Source organism: Pseudoliparis swirei, chromosome 6 (assembly GCF_029220125.1).
Source record: "Pseudoliparis swirei isolate HS2019 ecotype Mariana Trench chromosome 6, NWPU_hadal_v1, whole genome shotgun sequence".
NCBI lineage: Eukaryota > Metazoa > Chordata > Actinopteri > Perciformes > Liparidae > Pseudoliparis > Pseudoliparis swirei.
The window spans coordinates 21,120,696-21,127,286 of NC_079393.1; positions in this window are offsets into that span (position 1 = coordinate 21,120,696).

Genomic DNA, 6,591 nt, shown 5'->3' on the forward strand with positions numbered 1-6,591 from the left:
CGAGTACCAAGGCTGAGTCCCTGCAGAATTTGTACCCATGGTATATATATATATATATATTTATTTATTTATTTATTGGTGAATTGAACTCGCCCGTATGTGTGAATGGTTGTCTGGGATCTAAGCCCTGAGATGGACTGGCGACCTGTCCAGGGTGAACCCTGCGTACCCCGCCTTCGCCCAATGTCAGCTGGGATCGTCTTCAGAGCCCCACGACCCTAAAAAGGATAAGCGGTTGGGATAATGGAATGTAACATAGATATAAATTTAGCCACATACATTTTAAAATATAAAATGTCATCAATATAATGCATCTTCGTTGTTTCTTAGTGTGCCATTTCCCCCACTCATCTTTTTGAGGGTGTCCTTTTTCAAAACTGAATTAAACCTTTTAGAGTAAAGCCGTATTAATGCTTCCACTTGGTGTGTGGCGCTCACGGAGACGTGCTGCGATGCGCCAGGCCCTGCAGACGCTGCACACAGTTTGGAGCTGGGTTATCCGGACAACCTCATATCCTGTTACTCCAACCTCATTTACTCTGAGCACAGGACCGTCTCCCCATCATTCAACTCTCCCACAATTGTTCAGTCATGGAGGTTTGTTTGGACGATGTATAAAACTATTTATTCATGCCTGTAACATAAATAAAAGATCACCTGACAAAGGTTTTGAAAACCAGGAATCCTAATTTCATGCTACCCACAATTCCCCGCAGTCCTCTGTATGATTGGTGTGTGTGTGTGTGAGGCACCTGCACCAGGCCGCACATGAGCGCACAGCCGCAGGAGCACAAATCAGGCATTAAGCTCTGGAATAGTGATTTAGTATGAAGAGCCTCCTGGGGAGGACTTTTGTATTCATTACAACATGGATGTTGCTTGAGCTGTACTCCTGCTGAGCCGGAGGTAGTTGTGTGTGTGTGTGTGTGTGTGTGTGTGTGTGTGTGTGTGTATGTGTGTGTCTCTTAGGGTTTCTTCACTTTCTGTGTGCAAGTATGTGCAAACATACCTTGTTTTTTTTGAGGAGGAGTGGATCATCAGAGTGAAGATGACGTTAAATAAAAGCATAATTCCAAGTCCGAGCACATAGTTCAGCTCATAATGAAGCTGAAAAATTTGCTTGGCCGGTAAAGAGACTCTCTCTCTCTCTCTCTCTCTCTCCTTCAGCCCCCTTTCTCTCTTTGATATCTTACCACTTGCTCTCTTTCTGTCTCTCCTAATTTCGCTCACCCAAAAAGGCATTATTTTACATTCATATCAAACGCCCACATTCTCTTCATTCCTTTACATTTCATATTGGAAAGCAATCCAAGAAAACGACTGTTCTTTCCCTTTTCATTGACACATCCGTTTTATGTTATTCAATAAATTGGTTATTGTGTCCCTCCGGTGAGGAGTGTTGGCAGCACACATTTTCTTCACTTTTCCATTTCATTCCAGTGAATCAGGGGGAGAAGACACTCCGGGACCCCTTGACGACTCGCTCAGCTGATTAGATTCTACATTTGCAGTCTGAGCCATGGTTTCTGGATCGAGATGGAGGGATATGGCCCCTAATGGGGTTTATATCCTGAAATGTTGTGTCTGTGTGGTTTAATTGGATCCACGTCTTATCGGAGTTAAGCATCTCAGGGTTATGAATCAAGCGGAAACACAAACCGTCCAAATCTGATGACAAAAAAGAAATTCAAGAGGCATTTTTAAAACAAAGGAGGGGAAAAAACTTGATATATATATAAATATTATATATATACTGTATATATTTACCATTTTCATTTTCATCTTCTATTTTCTCAAAAGACAAATAAATAAATTAACTTGGAATACATTTGTCAAGAAGAAAACAAGAAGAGAAACACAGTAAAATATATTTGACATTTGGTTTGATATCAGACGGAAGCAACATTCAGCTGAATGTATTATATACCATAACTACATCATTACAGTACAAGTAAAATACTTATATATATATATATATCTATATATAAACATCTCAGTGTTACCCAATAATCTTTTTAACTAGTCACTTTCATGTTGATGTTGTGTGATTGCTTATGTCAACCTATAGGCCAACGAATGTGTCTGCACTAGAATGTGTTTAACATGATAACAACTTTATCTATTCGTCTTGTGCACATGAGGACCAATTGATTCCTCCAGCACAATACCTATCAATTTATAATAAGAACAAATTCAAGAAAATATATAAATAAGTATATAAAACAGACACAAGATGCTGTATTTTGAATCACCCTGTAAAAACAAAAAACTCAAATCTGATGTTTTAACCTCTGGTAGAGGGGCATTTGTTTTTCACAAGTTGTCTTCATCACACACACACACACGCAAACAAACAAACACACACACTCTCCTTTTCTCTCTTCTTCATTAAAAATTGGTCAAATTAATGGTTGCCGAACACTGATAGTCGAGTGGTGTCTCCACTTCTTCTTGCAGCGGCCCTGAGCTGAGACAACCCCGCAGCACTAAATGTAGCTGCAGTGCCGTCGTCGGTATATAAATATAGGATGAAAGTAAAGCTGACTGTGAATTTTAAATAGCATCCCTCATTCCTTCCTTCCAGCTGCTTCTCGTTTCTTTTCGGGGGCTCGGATGTCTGCTCGGGGTCCAGAGACAAATCCGCTCTGTCCAAAAGGGACAAACACGTTTTAATTTGCAGATATTTTTTTCCACCTTTGAATAGAGCCATAGCTGTTTCCAGTTGTTAAGCGAAGCTAGACTAAACAGCTGGTGACTGGCTACATATTACCACATACAGCTATGAGACAGTTATTGTCTTCTCTGCAAGAAAACATACAGTTTGAAATTCCCAAACTATTTGTCCACCTTTCTGCATTTGTGTTGGACCACTGAATAACTACAGCACACCAACATGGCTCACCAGAGTAAAAGTAAAAGATTCACTTACAATGTAGAATTTTTTTCTCAGATATATTGTTTCTAATGTTGCCGCCGATTCTAATACATGCGCTACAGTCTCTGACTCACATCCTGCCCCTTTCAGGAGCCACGGGAATCCTCAAAGATGGTTCATTTAAAAGAAATTGAGACCACAGAATTGAGTGACTTATAAAATCTCCACCCCAAGCTGGATCGGTGACTGTGGAATCAGAGAGACATTGAGTGTGAGAGAGAATAATAACTTGAGAATACCATCCAGCTCCCTTTTTTTAAATCCAAGTGTAATGAGTGCATGCCAGGATTTATTTAACGTCACAGTGCCAAGAAGGAGGCACATAACACACATGGCAGGCGATCCATCTGGCGCGTGTCCGCTGAGTCTCCATCATCACCTAACTCCATCAAAACCCTTTGCACTCCTCCATGCCTCCTTCCTTACTTACCTGCAGCAAAGGACACATATTTACAATGCAGTGTTTTTTTGTACAGCCTTCTTAATCCCAGTTACAGTCTCAAAGGACTTCCCAACGCCCACATTGAGAGAACAATGTATGCATGTGGTGACCCCTTCAAACTTTAGACTCTCAATGAGCAAGAAGAACTCCCACTTACACCTCATCTCTCGTGTGAGTAGGTTGGTGTGTGTGAGAGAGAGAGAGAGAGAGAGACATAACATACCATTGCAAACCTTCAATGTTTAGTTTACATACGTTAACCTTTCCAATATTTTAGATATTGACTTCCTGAATAATTAGTCGGGTATGCTATTTCAGCTGAGCATTCATCTCAATTTAGTTGAGGGTTTGATTTGAGAGAGGAGATAAAAAGACAATCAGAAAGAAGATCAAAATAATAAAAAGTGAGATTACACCCTACAGAGAAGGTAGCCCGATTCTGGTCATCGATTGATTCTGTGAGAGGAGCCGTGCCGCTGTGTGTTGGGACTGGGAGTGCAGATGTCTTCGGCAGCAGCAACGTCGTATGTGATGAGCCTGCAGACTAGATCCAAAGAGAAGGCTGGTAAAGGCACTGAACAGGAGGTCCATCCCAATAAGATCCCGAGAAACAACCTCTGCTGTCCCTCCGTCTGTGTGTGCGTCTCACTGAGAGTCACAGCTCAGTCTATCACACGCTGTATGTAATCATGCATCTGCCATCAAATAGTTTCATTTAAATGTGAACACATTTACCAGGTGCTCTTTGGGCTTCGTTATAATCTGGGAGACAGTTACATCATTCTTACCAATTATACCCGCTGATGTGGCTAAATAGCCTCATCGCTGATGTCACCTCCATTCGTGTTGAGACAGGAGGCTGAGCTGAACTGACGTGTCTTAAAAACTCTCAATTTAATCGCAGCGGCTGCAGTTTGAGGACAGACAATTAACAGAGTGATGTGAGTCATTTAGCAAGTCTTTATATAATGAGAGGTTTAGTGGGGAAACCATTAAGTCGTATAAGTTGTCATTCGCCCTTTGACTTACGTTGTAATGAATGACAAGTGGCACCGCGTTCTCTCCCCTCTGCTCTTCTCCCTGTACACCAACAGGTGCACCTCCAGTCGCCACCCGTCAAGCTCCTGAAGTTTGCGGACGACACCACCCTCATTGGACTCCTCTCTGAAGGGGATGAGTCGTCCTGCAGGAGGGAGACTGACCGTCTGGTGACCTGGTGCGGTCTGAACAACTTGGAGCTCAAAGTGGAGATGGTTGTGGATTTCAGGAAGAGCGCAGCCCCACCCGCCCCCATCACCCTGTGTGTCTTCTCCGTCAACGCTGTGGAGGCAGCTAAAGAAGTTCAACCTGCCAAAGACCATGATGGTGCACTTCTACACCTCCACCATCGAGTCCATCCTCTGCTCCCCCATCATTGGCTGCATGACTTGTTTGCCTCCAGGACCCTGCAGCGGCAGCCGGCCGCTCTCGCCCTGGACACGCCGTGGTGGAGTCCCTTCCCTCTGGCAGGAGGCTGCGCTCCATCAGGACCAAGACCTCACACACAAGAACCGGTTCTTTCCAGCTGCAGTCGGGTTCATCGACAAAGCCCGGGACCCCCACTGAGTGACTCTCACGTCCCCAGGACAATGTCCTTCAACAGCCATGAACATCTTGTCTTTTCTTATTAAGTACACTTGCCACTTTTATTTTATAATAAATATATGTTCTAAAGTAATGCTATCTGGTTGTTGTTTACCATATTGTTTATTTTTAAAATTATTTTATTATGTTGTAAGGCACCTTTCACCAAGTCAAATTCCTTGTATGTGCATTATACTTGGCCAATAAATGATTCAGATTCTGAAAACAGGTTTCTGAGTATCATTGAGTCGAGTCTCAGGTCTGGTAAGAACCTGGAAATGAATTTCCATTTTGTGTGCCGAGGTTTGTGTTAAATCTCCCTGTCTGAAGTGACATCCATGTCAGATATACCAGGATTTTGAGTGTGAATTTGTTTGATTATTACACTTTTGAGAACATTTCAGAAGGTTAAAGCTATATAGTTATTGTTGCCTCCATTACAAAATATACAATATGTGTATAGTGACTCATTCTGCATCTAGAGAAATAGTTGGTTTGTCTTTGATGATGGTCTATTGTGATATCTAGTGTGGCAGACCAGGGGGAAAAGAAGAGCAGACGGGGCACAGGAGGCGGATCCCAAAGCTCAGGTTGGGGGAAGTGATCCACGGGGCGTACTTCCCAGTGCAGGTGCTACAGCCAATTGGCACATGGGAGTGGTCACACCTGCAGCCCATCAGCTGATGAGAGACACAGAGTATATCTACCCTCCACTGGAAGGCATCAGGGGAGAGCGGCCTGAACAGGACAGGAGAAGGAGCGTTGGAACCTCAGGAGAGGAGCCGCAACAGACCGGAGGTAACTGGACACTCACCTCTCCTCTGCCCATACAGGAGATTGGAACCATCTCACAGCAGGTGTGAGACCAAAGACCCTGACTGGGAAGAATCCTTTTTGTGCTGTTAGATGCCCATTCCCTATATGTTTTATTAAGACACAATTTTGTGCTACGTCTCTGAGTCTCCTGATTTTATTCAAAATCTCACCTTCAAGTCCCCCGGGTTGCCACACTAGATGTAAATTGAGATATAACAAAATGTCTGAACTTTTGGGGTGCTAGTGGGGATATGTTTGACACAAGCTGCTTCCCCCTGATGTCCCGCCTACATTTTTACATTAAAAAGCAATATTTTCTTGAGGGAGTTTATTTCATATATAATATGTAATTTTTTGAACCACTTTAGTGAATGACAATAAAATAGTCTTGGGGTGGCGTTCACTTCCTTTTAGATCAGCATGATGAGCGATGACTAGTGTGACCGGCCCTTTCCCCATGCGGAGTCCGATTCAACCATCCATTTATCACCTGATGTGCAGCGTTAATACTCTCAGGAGGATGCGTTACCCACATAACTGTTTTCAGAGTTGTGATCCATGTGAGTTATAATCAGCCCAGTGAAATATTATGCATATACTGTTGCTTATGATATTGATGTCGCTGAAACCAGGGAGTGTGCAGATGGGTAATAGCCTTCGTTCCTCTAATCCATCAAATCTCAACATGCAAAATTAGATTACCTCATCCAGCCAGACACTGTGGGCCATATGTTACTGTGGCAGCTCCAATTACACATTCCACTGTACGTATAAG